Genomic DNA, 13,893 nt, shown 5'->3' on the forward strand with positions numbered 1-13,893 from the left:
TAAAGAGTGAAATTGACTCGTTCATCGACAAAATTGTCTAGATGATCTTAGATGATTAAACGAATCATGCGAGCGCGTCCCAAACATCCAGATCCACATATATTTAAAGTTACATTAAAAAAAAAAATCCCTATAAAACGCACGCCTGCCGCTCCCGAGCCCCCCATCGCGTGCCCTAGCTCCTTGTCGCGCCGTCGCCCCGTCGCGCCTCTCTCTCGGTCGGTCCCCTTTCTCTCGGTCGCACCGACGGCATGCTAACCGGTGCTCGTCGGCGAGCCATTGGTATTTTTATCAACCGTTTTTATGGAAGTTTGTGATTTTTCTCATAGAGTGCTGTGATGAAATATGAAATTCACTTCGCATGTCAGGCTTTAGAGGCGTTTTGTGCGTCAATGAGAAGAAAATTTCATTTATTCTGAGCAAAATATAAATGAGCAGAAGAAAATTTCATTTATTCTGAGCAAAATATAAATATTTGGTTAGGATCTGGTCGATTTCGAAATTAAGGTCGTCTTTTTTTTCGAGGTTGGCCATCTGTCCTACGTTCTTTTAATTAAACGTTTACAATTTATAGTCTTCTCCTCCCACTGGATTTCATGTTTTTCAGTTTGTAATGTAGGCTTTGCAATTCTTTTTGTGATTTTGAATGCATGAATTGCATGAGAAAAAAAGTAATAAATTTGGATTGGAATTTATGAATTTTAACTCTCATTGAAAGTTGCGGAAACAAAAAGGAACAATATTTTTTCAATTGAAACAACCAGCTTAGGTTTTAATCTATGAGGGTGTTACTTGATCCTTGTGGGCACTCATTTGTGATACATGTGATTTAAAGATCCACTCTGATTTATTTTTTTTTTTTTGTAATTGATGTAATTGAAGAGAGTATTGGATTGAGTATTGGATTTTAATTCATTGTAATTGAATAATGCTTCTTTTAAAAAGCATTACAGAAGTTTTGAACTCATTTTTATCATCGCGTCACTTTTAGGATAGATATAAAGATCCACTCTGATTGATTTGTTTATATGATAGAAGACATAAAAAAGAAGAAAATTTCATTGTTTTAGAAAATTTGTTCGGAGGATTGTATTAATTTTTATTGATCACTTCTACTCGGTTACCTTTGTTGTTGTATTTCATCTGCATTTTTTTGCATTTGGTTCATTTGATGATGAATTTTAATATTGAAAGTAGCAGGTGTCAAATTAGGTGCAGCTTTAACCTAAAATTGACACAATAAGAAATTGCTTGATCTGAATCTAGCCTGATTGTTTGAGTCGAATTAGACTTGTATATTAAATGGACAGTCAACATGAATCCGATGTCTTATACTTGTTAACTCGAACATAACATGACCTGTACGACCATTTAGCATGTCAAATCAATTATTCTGGTCATTTTTAGGTTTATCTCGTGTCATAGGTTTATCTCATCTCAATTTTGTTCTATCCTTTTTGAAGGAAAATAAATTTGTAATAGAAGATTTACATACGTTTACATACTCATCACTAAATCTTATGTATTTACCTATCTAGCACCTATACTTCAATTATCACATATATGCCACCTTACCCATGCTTTGTTGTTGTTGTATGCCACCTTACCCATGCGCGGTCCTTGGCCGTCGTCAATGCTATATTGTCTAGTGTTTTTATTCCCTCAATATATATTAAGTGGAAAAGAGTGGTAAGGGCCAATTCATCACGATTTTTCTCAAAGTTGCGATCTGCTTCGCGATCTTCAACCCCTTCTTGTCGCCCCTTTCCGATTTCAAACTATTTTCTCGAATGTAGAATCCGCCTTCTTTTATTTTCATAAGTGTCATTTTTTGTTATACAGTTTTTGCGAATATCTGAAGCTGATCAAGTGATGAGAAAACTGCAACAATCTGATGGACTTATCCTTCGGTGATGTTTATTGAATTTAAGTCTCTGATGATCTCTTTATAGTGAGCTTTTTCATCATTTTATGTTTTTTTTAAAGAAAAAGAACTGACATATGGGATATGATGATGAATTAATTGGTCCGTGTTTCTGATTGCATTGTGACTGAGAATCTTTTTTTTTTTATTTCTGATCCCGTTGATAAACAATCAATTTATATTGTCATTAAATAGATTGTTGATCAAAAGGTTTGTTGCCAACTAATAGATGGAAGAGAAGGTCGTCTTTCTGTATAGCATTGCTAATTGTTTCAATTGTTTTGATGGAAATTATGTGATTTTCCTCCTAGTTTGTTGTGATGAAATATGAAATTCACTTCGCATGTCAGGCTTCAGAGGCATTTCATGTGTCAATGAGAAGAAAATTTCATTTATTCTGAGCAGAATATGAATATTTTGTTAGGAACTGGTCTATTTCAAAATTAAGGTTGTCTTTTTTTGAGAGTTTGGCTATTTATCCTCCATTATTTTAATTAAACGTTTACTATTTATAATCATTTCCTCCTACGGGCTTTCATGATTTTCAGTTTGTAATGTAGTTTTTGCAACTCTTTTTTGTGATTTTGAATGCATGAATTGCATGAGAAGAAAGTAATACTTTTGGATTGGAATTTATGAATTGTAACTCATTGAAAGTTGTGGAAACAAGAAGGGAACAATATTATTTCAAGTAAAACAACCAGCTTGGGTTTTAATCTGTAAGGGTGTTACTTGATCCTTGTGAGCACTCATTTGTGGTAAAGCATGCGATGTAAAGATCCACTCTGATTTATTTCTTTGTAATTGAAGAGAGTATTGAATTTTAATTCATTGTAATTGAATAATACTTCTCTTAAATAGAATTACAGAAGTTTTGGACTCATATTTATTGTTGTGTCACATTTAGGATGGATACAGAGATCCACTCTGATTGATTTTTTAATATGATAGAAGGAATAAAAAAAGAGAAAATTTCAATTTTTTAGAAAATTTATTCGGAGTGTTGTATTAATATTTAATTATCACTTCTACTTGGTTACCTTCATTGTAGTATTTCATCTGCATTTTTGTGCATTTAGTTCATTTGATGATGAATTTTAATATTGAAAGTAGGAGGTGTCAAATTGGGTGCAACTTTAACCTAAAATTGACACAATAAGAAATTGCTTGATCTGAATCTAGCCTGATTAGCCTGATTGTTTGAGTCGAACCTGATTGTTTGAGTCGAACTAGACTTGTATATTAAATGGAAAGTCAACATGAATCCGATATTTCTTCAACTTGTTAACTCAAACATGACATGACCTGTATCTCCATTTAGCATGTCAACTCAATTATTATGGTGATTTTTAGGTTTATCTCTTCTCAATTTTGTTATATCCTTTTTGAAGGAAAATAAATTTGTAATAGAAGATTTACATACACACCACTCAAATCTTATGTATTTACCTATCTAGCACCTATACCTCAATTATTACATATTTGCCACCTTATCCATGCGCGTTCCTTGGCCGCTGTCAGTACTATCTTGTATAGGTTTTTTATTCCTCAATATATATGAAGTGGAATAGAGGGCTAAGGGCCAATTTGCCATGCTTTTTCTCAAAGCTGCGATTTGCTTCGTGATCTTCACTGCCTTCTTGTCGCCTTTTTCTGGTTTCAAATTATTTTCTCGAATCTAAATCCGCCTTTTATTTTCATAAATTGTCGTTTTTTGTTATACAGTTTTTACGATTATTTGAAGCTGATCAAGTGATGAGAAAACTAGGATTTATCCTTTTGTGATGTCTATTGAATTTAAGTCTTTGATGATCTCATTATAGTGAGTATTTTATTTGTTTTTTTGTAAAAGAAATGACATGCGGGATATGACGATGAATTAATTGGTCCGTGTTTCTGATTGCATTGTGACTGAGAATCTTTATTTTGATTTCTGATCCCATTGATAAACAGTCTACTTATATTGTCATGAAATAGATTGTTGATCAAAATGTTTTTTGCCCAACTCATAGATGGAAGAAATGGTCGTCTTTCTGTATAGCATTGGTGTTTGTTTCAACTGTTTTTACTGAAATTTATTAATTTTCTAATAGATTGCTGTGATGAAAATGAAATTCACTTCGCATGTCAGGCTTCAAAGGCGTTTTGTGCGTCAATGAGAAGAAAATTTCATTTATTCTAAGCAAGCGATGAATATTTCGTTAAGATCTCTTCGAGTTCGAAATTAAGGCCGTCTTTTTTCGCGAGGTTGGCTATTTGTCCTACATTCTTTTAATTAAACGTTTACAATTTATAGTCATCTCCTCCTACGGGCTTTCATGTTTTTCAGTTTGTAATGTAGGTTTTGCAGTTTTTTTTTGTGATTTTGAATGCTAGAATTGCATGAGAAAAAAGTAATAAATTTGGATTGGAATTTATGAATTTTAACTCTCATTGAAAGTTGCGGAAACAAAATACGAACAATATTATTTCAAGTAAAACAACTAGCTTGAGTTTTAATTTATAAGCGTGTTACTTGATCCTTGTGAGCACTCATTTGTGATAAAACATGTGATGTAAAGATCCACTCTGATTTATTTTTTTGTACACTCTGATTTATTATAAAACATGTGATGTAAAGATCCACTCTGATTTATTTTTTTGTAATTGAAGAGAGTATTCGATTTTTATTCATTGTAATTGAATAATGCTTATCTTAAATAGTATTACCGAAGTTTTGGACTCATTTTTATTGTCGTGTCATTTTTGTGATGGATAAAAGATCCACTTGATTGATTTGTTTATATGATAGAAGGCATAAAAAAGAAGAAAATTTCAATGTTTTAGAAAATTTGTTCGAAGGATTGTATTAATATTTAATGATCACTTCTACTCGGTTACCTTTGTTGTTGTATTTCATCTGCATTTTTGTGCATTTGGTTCATTTGATGATGAATTTTAATATTGAAAGTAGCAGGTGTCAAATTAGGGGCAGCTTTAACCTAAAATTGACACAATAAGAAATTGCTTGATCTGAATCTGGCCTAATTGTTTGAGTCGAATTAGACTTGTATATTAAAGGGAAAGTCAACATGAATCCGATGTCTTCTACTTGTTAATTCGAACGTGACATGACCTGTACGACAATTTAGCATGTCAAATCAATTATTCTGGTCATTTTTAGGTTTATCTCGTGTCAATTTTATTCTGTCCTTTTTGAAGGAAAATAAATTTGTAATAGAAGATTTACATACTCACCACTCAAATCTTATGTATTTACCTATCTAGCACCTATACCTCAATTATTACATATATGCCACCTTACCCATGCACGGTCCTTGGCCGCCGCCAGTGCTATATTGTCTAGGGTTTTTATTCCCTCAATATATATGAAGTGGAAAAGAAGGCCAAGGGCCAATTGGTCACGGTTTTCCTCAAAGCTGCGATCTGCTTCATGATCTTCACCTCCTTCTTGTCGTTCCTTTCCGGTTTCAATCTATTTTCTCAAATCTAGATCTGCCATCTTTTATTTTCATAAATTGTCATTTTTTGTTATACAATTTTTGCGTATATTTGAAGCTGATCAAATGATGAGAAAACTGCAACAATCTGATGGATTTATCCTTCCGGGATGTTTATTGAATTTAAGTCTCTGATGATCTCCTTATAGTGAGTTTTTTTAATCGTTTTTTTTGTTTTTTTAAAGAAGAAGAAGAAATAACATATGGGATATGATGATGAATTAATTGGTCCGTGTTTCTGATTGCACTATGACTGAGAATCTTTATTTTGATATCTGATCCCGTTGATAAGCAGCCTACTTATATTTTCATTGAATAGATTGTTGATCAAAAGGTTTGTTGCCAACTATTAGATGGATGAAATCCTCATCTTTCAATAAAACATTGCTATTTGTTTCAACTGTTTTATGGAAATTTGTTATTTTCCTCATAGTTTGCTTTGATGAAATATGAAATTCACTTCGCATGTCAGGCTTTAGAGGCGTTTTGTGTGTCAATGAGAAGAAAATTTCATTTATTCTGAGCAAAATATGAATATTTTTTTAGGATCTGGTCGATTTTGAAATTAAGGGCGTATTTTTTTGTGAGGTTGGCTATCTGTCTTCTGTTCTTTTAGTTAAACGTTTACAATTTATAGTCATCTCCTCCTATGGGCTTTCATGTTTTTTCAGTTTGTATTGTTGGTTTTGCAATTCTTTTTGTGATTTTGAATACATGAATTGCATGAGAAAAAAGTAATAAATATGGATTGGAAATTATGAATTTTAACTCTCATTGAAAGTTGCGGAAACAAAAAACGAACAATATTATTTCAAGTAAAACAATCAGCTTGGGTTCTAATCCATGAGGGTGTTACTTGATCCTTGTCAGCACTCATTTGTGATAAAACATGTGATGTAAAGATCCACTCTGATTTATTGTCTTGTAATTGAAGAGAGTATTGGATTTTAATTCATTGTAATTGAATAATGCTTCTCTTAAATAGTATTACAAAAGTTTTGAACTCATTTTTATTGTCGTGTCACCTTTAGGATAGATATAAAGATTCTCTCTGATTGATTTATTTATATGCTAGAAGACATAAAAAAGAAGAAAATTTCAATTTTTTAGAAATTTTGTTCAGAGGATTGTATTAATATTTAATGATCACTTCTACTCGGTTACCTTTATTGTAGTATTTCATCTGCATTTTTGTGCATTTGGTTAATTTGATGATGAATTTTAATATTAAAAATAGCAGGTGTCAAATTAGGTGCAGCTTTAACCTAAAATTGACACAATAAAAAATTGCTTAATCTGAATCTAGCCTGATTGTTTGAGTCGAATTTGACTTGTATAGTAAATGAAAGTCAACATGAATCCGATATGTCTTCAACTTGTTAACTCGAACATGACATGACTCGTACGACCATTTAGCATGTCAAATCAATTATTCTGTTATTTTTAGGTTTATTTTGTCTCAATTTTGTTCTATCCCTTTTGAAGGAAAATAAATTTGTAATAGAAGATTTACATACTCACCACTCAAATCTTTTGTATTGCCTATCTAGCACCTTTACCTCAATTATTACATATATGCCACCTTACCCATGTGCGGTTCTCGGCAGCCGCCAAGGCTATATTGTCTAGGGTTTTTATTCCCTCAATATATATGAAGTGGAAAAGAGGGCTAAGGGCCAATTTGTCACGGTTTTCCTCAAAGCTGTGATCTGCTTCGTGATCTTCTCCACCTTCTTGTCGCCCTTTTCAGGTTTCAAAATATACTCTCGAATCTAGATCTGCCTTCTTTTATTTTCATAAATTGCGTTTTTTTGTTATATAGTTTTTGCGAGTATTTAAAGCTGATCAAGTGATGAGAAAACTACAACAATCTGATGGATTTATTCTTCTGTGAAATTCATTGAATTTAAGTCTCTGGTGATCTCCTTATTGTAAGTTTTTTTAATCATTTTTTGTTTTTTTAAAGAAAAAGAAGAAATGACATATCAGATATGATGATGAATTAATTGGTCCGTGTTTTGAGAATATTTATTTTGATTTTTGATCACATTGATAAACAGCCTACTTATATTGTGATGAAATAGATTGTTGATTAAAAGGTTTGTTGTCAACTCATAGATGGAAGAAAAAAACGTCTTTCTGTATAGCATTGCTATTTGTTTCAATTGTTTTTATGGAAATTTGTGATTTTCCTCCTAGTTTGCTGTGATGAAATATGAAATTCACTTCGCATGTCAGGCTTCAGAGGCGTTTTATGCGTCAATGAGAAGAAAATTTTATTTATTCTGAGCAAAATATGAATTTTCGTTAGGATCAGGTCGATTTTTCAAAATTAAGGTCGTCTTTTTTTGAGAGTTTGGCTATCTCTCCTTTGTTATTTTAATTAAGCGTTTACAATTTATAAGCATCTCCTCCTACTCGCTTTTATGTTTTTCAGTATATATTGTAGTTTTGCATTTCTTTTTCGTGATTATGAATGCATGAATTGCATGAAAAAAAGTAATACTTTTGGAGTGGAATTCATGAATTTTTACTCTTATTGAAAGTTGTGGAAACAAAAACGAACAATATTATTTCAAGGAAAACAACCAGCTTGGGTTTTAATCTATAAGGGTGTTACTTGATCCATGTGAGTACTCATTTGTGATAAAACATGTGATGCAAAGATCGACCCTGATTTATTTCTTTGTAATTGTATTGAATTCTTATTCATTGTAATTGAATAATGCTTCTCTTAAATAGCCATTACAGAAGTTTTGGACTCATTTTTATGTCGTGTCACATTTAGGATTGATATAAAGATCCACTCTGATTGATTTTTTTACATGATAGATGACATTAAAAAAAAAAGAAAATTTCAAGTTTTTAGAAAATTTGTTCGGAGTGTTGTATTAATATTTAATTATCACTTCTAATCGGTTACTTTCATTGTATTATTTCATCTACATTTTTGTGCATTTGGTTCATTTGATGATGAATTTTAATATTGAAAGTAGCAGGTGTCAAATTAGGTGCAGCTTTAACCTAAAATTGACACAATAAGAAATTGCTTGATCTGAATCTAGCCTGATTGTTTGAGTCGAATTAGACTTGTATATTAAAGAAAGTCAACATGAATCTGATGTCTTCAACTTGTAACTCGAACATGACATGACCTGTATAACCATTTAGCATGTCAAATCAATTATTGTGGTCATTTTTAGGTTTATCTCATCTCAATTTCTATCTATCCTTTTTGAAGGAAAATAAATTTGTAATAGAAGATTTACATTCTCACCTCTCAAATCTTATGTATTTACCCATCTAGAGCAGCTATACATCAATTATTACATATATGCCACCTTACCCATGCACGGTCCTTGGCCGACGTCAGTGCTATTTTGTCTAGGATTTTTATTCCCTCAGTATATATGAAGTGGAAAAGAGGACTAAGGGCCAATTCGTCACAGTTTTCCTCAAAGCTACGATTTGCTTCGGGATCTTCATTGCCTTCTTGTTGCCCCTTTCTGGTTTTAAACTATTTTCTCAAAACTAGATCTGCGTTGTTTCATTTTCATAAATTGTTGTTTTTTGTTATACAGTCTTTGCGATTATTTGAAGCTGATCAAGTGATGAGAAAACTGCAACAATATGATGGATTTATCCTTCCGTGATGTTTGTTGAATTTAGGTCTCTGATGATCTCCTTATAGTAAGTTTTTTTAATCATTTTTTTGTTTTTTTTCTTAAGAAAAAGAAGAATTCACATATGGGATATGATGATGAAATAATTGGTCCGTGTTTCTGATTGCATTGTGACTGAGAATCTTTATTTTGATTTCTGATCCCATTGATAAACAGTCTACTTATATTGTCATGAAATGGATTGTTGATCAAAAGGATTGTTGCCCAACTCATTGATGGAAGTAAAGGTTGTCTTTTTACAATATGACGGTATTTTTATATGATGCGAAAGATTTAGGGAGTGTAAATGCAAAAAAATGAAATTTAGGTGTTAGACATGTAATACATAAAATTTAAGTGGTATGTACATAAATTCCCATCTGTAATTCATTTCCATTTTAATCTCGTTTGCTTCATGGAAAATTTGCCAAGAACAAGACGAGGCATGCAATAATATCTTACCATTTTCATCTTTTACATTTAAAAACCTTTCCTCTATCTTTTTAGGCCAGGAAACTTGAAGCTCAGCTGGATGAGCAGTTGAATCAATATCACAGGCTCGTTTCAATACAGTCCGATGGCACAGAATTTGATCTCGATTCCAGCTTAGAATGACTATTGAAACAACTCCAACTTGTTAATTCTCAAATACAAACTTGGGTTTCATCAGGAGGCTCAGAAATTCTTTCTCACACATTGAATCGGCATAGAGAAATTTCACAGGATCTTACTCAGGTAAATATCTTTATAAATTTGCTCCGGAGAAATCATACCATATGTATCTTCTGTTGTTAGCCCAAAAAAGTTGGTGCAAAACTTGGAATATCTCATTTAATTTGTAATTTTTTTTGTCTAAAATAGAAATTTGGTTGAGGGAAGCCGTCTTAAAGAATAACTAGAAGCGGCATTTACATACATATCACATCAAAAATGCTGTACTTACCTATCTGGCATCTTAACTTTTGTTTTTACATTAATACAACCCAAATGTTTCATACCACACCATAAATGCTGTCATTTTTTACTTTTAAAAAGTGAAAACGTTTTTTTGCAGGGGTAAGATGGCATGTATGTAAAAATTTAAATTTAGGTGATTGATACCTAAATATATAAGAATTGCGTGTTTTGTATGTTAATCTTTCTATCTATAAGGGGCATTTATATAGGGCACTTACATGCATGCCACCCAATTCTTATGTATTTACATATCTAAAACCTAAATTTTACTTTTTTTTACATTCATACCACCTAAATCTTTCATATCACTTCAAAAATACCACCATTTTAACTTTTAAAAAGTGAAACGCACCTTTTTCATACTTAGATAAGGTGGCATAAATTGAAGTTTGGGTTTTAGATATGTAAATGCATAGGAATCAAGTGGCATGTATGTTAATGCCCCTTTTTTTCCTGCCTAACACCGATTTTCCTGCTTAGTCGTACCTTCACAGCTTTTTAATTTATTGGTTTTAAATCATTAGGCTCATTTATTGGTTTTAAAGCAACTGGGGGCATTGAACATGTTCGATTTAAAAAGATTTATCAATTCATTGACTAGAATCTGTTGGTTTTAAATCATTAGGCTCATTATGAAAACCGTTATCTTTAAGAAATATTTCATATTTAAGAGAATCACGGCAGTATTAATGTGACAGAAATTTGGGCGTTGCTTAAAAGATTGCTCTTAATCAGATGTTCAATAATTATTCAGCAGACTCTTACTGCTTTCAGATTTACCCAATGTTAGAAGTTACATAACTAATTTGTCTTGCATTTTGGTGCAAAGGATCTGCTTCTTTCCCATTAAAACAGTGTAAAATATGGCGCGGCATGGCAATTTTATTTATGTTGCTTGGGTTGCTTCCATCCTTCTTTTACTTATTCAAATCGTTTGGAGTCAGCTTGACCCAGGAGCATTATTCTTGCTCCATGCAGGATCGCTGTCAGGATGGGGCCTTGGTATTTCTGGCCAGGTTATCACATGGAAAAAATATTACATCTGCACCCCGAATGTACAGACGATAACCCGGATGTAGCGGAGGAGGGGACGGACCTCCGTCCGCCCTCGCTGCATCCGGGCTGTTGTCCGCACACCTAGGGGTGTAAACGAACCGAACACGAACGAACAAAGCTTGTGTTCGTGTTCGGTTCGTTTAAAATTTAGTTTGTTTGAAATAAGCTCGTGTTCGTTTCTTAACGAACGAGTCGAACACGAACCGAACGACGAGCTGTTCGCGAACGACGAGCTGACATCCCTAATATTAATATATAAAAATAATACTATATATTAATTATATAACTTATATTATATAAATATTTAATATCTATATTAGTATATTATTACTATAGTATATTAATATATTATTATTATTATTTTATTATATATTATAATTTATAAAATTTAATGTTTTAAAATATAATAAATTTTTTATATATAATTATTTTATATTATTTTATATTTCAAACAATAACGATTCGAACACGAACGAACGCATCACTGTTCATGTTTGGTTCGTTTAACTAACCGAACGAAAAAAATTTGTTCGTGTTTGTCTCGTTTACTTATCGAACGAATCGAACACGAACTCATTGACGAACCGAACACGAACTGTTCGCGAACAACGAGCTTTTTTGACAGCCCTACTTGTGGCACACCCGGAGTTCGGATGTAATATTTTTTTCTATCACATGACGGGTTTCTGTGAATCCCTCCCACCGGGCTGGCTGTGCCTTGTGGGTCCCATATTTGCATTGTTTGAAATAGATTTAAGTGGCTTTTTATTTTCTATCAGGTGCATTTACATGCTGCCACCCAATTCCTGTAGCATTCTTTTCTTTATGGATTAAAACAATATTGGAAATTTTAAAATATTTAGGTAGATCAATTCCCCTGAGGAAACCTTATATAGTATCCACCAATTCAGTGTGAAACCCTCTGGGATAGCCACCTTAACATCTTTCATACTGTCAATGATTTTTTTGATTTCATCTTTAGAAGGAATATAAGTAAGATTCGTGCAATTGATCTCAGCATAGTTAGCATAATTATCATTTTTTTTAACTTAGAAAGAATATTATCATCACCATTAAACAGATCCGTGAAAAGGTTGATTCCATCCTCTTCAATTTCCCAAGGAGTTGAAAGCACTTTCCCATAAAATTTAATGATTTTAGTAATCGAATTAGTATTCCTTTTGCTCTTAATACACACATGATAGTAAGCTGAATTTCTATCCCCATCTAAAAATTTTAACCTAGCGGCTTTTTTATCCTTGTCTTAGTCCTGATGAGGTGCTAAACTTTTCATTAAGCTCACCATTGATAATAATAAGAAAATACACTTTAGCAATACAAGCTTCATTTTAACTAATGAACTTAGAAAGGAATCACATCGTCAACATATTAGTATAAATAAACTTTATATTAACTTTGTTGAAAGCCTTCCTTAAATTAATTTTAGTGCAAAAGTAGTTAAGGTGATAAGAGGAATTGAAACCATAAAAAGGTTATTAGTCGTGATAATAATGTCTACAAAATTTCTATTTGTAATAAACATTGCTTCAGGCTGATGAATAATATCATGGAGAATAATTTTATCCTACCAACAATCAATTTGATAGTATTAGAAGAGAATATAAGTCATTAATTAGTAAGTGATCATGCATGAGTAGATTTAGAAATAAGAATGATAGTAGAGTGTTTCACTCTATCAAATAGTTTTGAAGTATTAAAGAAATTTTAATGGCCTTAATACAATGTGCACACATAATTTCTCAAGTTTCTGTAAAGAATTTAGATGTGAAATTACTGGACGGAACAATACTTGAAAGAGGACCTTTAATCTAATCATCAATAAAAGCATCAATATGACAGCTACATTCGACACATCTAAAAATATAGCCAGTAGGGAATGGCTCAATAAGGTCAATATTCCCTTGACATTTAAGAACGGAGGAAAAGTAGTCAACAATTTTCTTTGCAATTCTTTTTTGAATAGAAATGGTAGTGTTGTTTGCAATAACTTCTCTTGTATGATTTTGATTTTCCCTATTTGATAGATGAATTCAAGATCTTTGCCTTTATTCGACCATGCATATTTGGACCTTTAATTATTCTAGTTATTTTCAAAAGCTAATCCGTTAATAAAATTTCTTTGGATGGTAATAGCCTTAGATATGAGAGGGTTACATAAAGGCCCATGTTCAAGATCTTGTTGGATCTATTCTTATTAGATTTCAAATCTTTGATTTCCTTTAATAAATAATTGTATGAGTTTTATTTTGTAGCTTTGAGAGAAATTCTGATATTCTTTACTTATTGCAATGCTGGAAGATAGGATCAACATTCACTAGATTAGCTTAAGCCTCAAATATAATTTTAAGGAACTCAGGTTTGTGGCCCCAAAAGTTTTTTATACATGAATGTGTTTTTAGTAGAAGCCGACTTCTCCAAATGAACAATAATATGATGGTGATAAGATGTGAGTGGTTCCACCACTTTATACTATGAAAGAGAGAAAGCATTACACTAAGAATCAATTACATAAGGCACTATCTAATAGGCTCTTAATAAGATTAAGGAGATGTTGGTTAAATTAAGAGTAAGGGTATGCTTGGGGTAGCTGCAACTTATTAATAAGCTGCTGATAAACAACTGCTCCAGATAAGCTGTTGATCTAGATAAGCTGGTTGACTGTTTGGTTTGTGCAGTTGAAAAACAATTGCTATGCAGTTGTTTCTTGATAAATAATCATTCTGCCCTTATGCGGTAATATTGTTTGCAACAAAATTTTTATAGTAAAATATTT

The 13,893-nt window shown here is 32.1% G+C and overlaps 1 long non-coding RNA gene across 3 annotated transcripts; it reads left to right on the forward strand.

Annotated features, from left to right (window-relative positions):
- Window positions 1-151: 151 nt before the first annotated feature.
- On the forward strand, window positions 152-10,127 carry LOC110038164. Of its 3 annotated transcripts, none has more exons than XR_002295403.1 (3): window positions 152-282; window positions 7,032-7,174; window positions 9,594-10,127. It is a non-coding gene; the product is annotated as an uncharacterized LOC110038164 (long non-coding RNA). The 3 variants fall into 3 exon arrangements; XR_002295402.1 differs by lacking the exon at window positions 7,032-7,174 and adding an exon at window positions 9,006-9,114 and having other exon boundaries at window positions 9,594-10,123; XR_002295404.1 differs by lacking the exon at window positions 152-282 and adding an exon at window positions 3,721-4,171.
- Window positions 10,128-13,893: the final 3,766 nt, after the last annotated feature.

Source organism: Phalaenopsis equestris, unplaced genomic scaffold (genome assembly GCF_001263595.1).
Source record: "Phalaenopsis equestris unplaced genomic scaffold, ASM126359v1 Scaffold231779, whole genome shotgun sequence".
Classification (NCBI taxonomy): domain Eukaryota; kingdom Viridiplantae; phylum Streptophyta; class Magnoliopsida; order Asparagales; family Orchidaceae; genus Phalaenopsis; species Phalaenopsis equestris.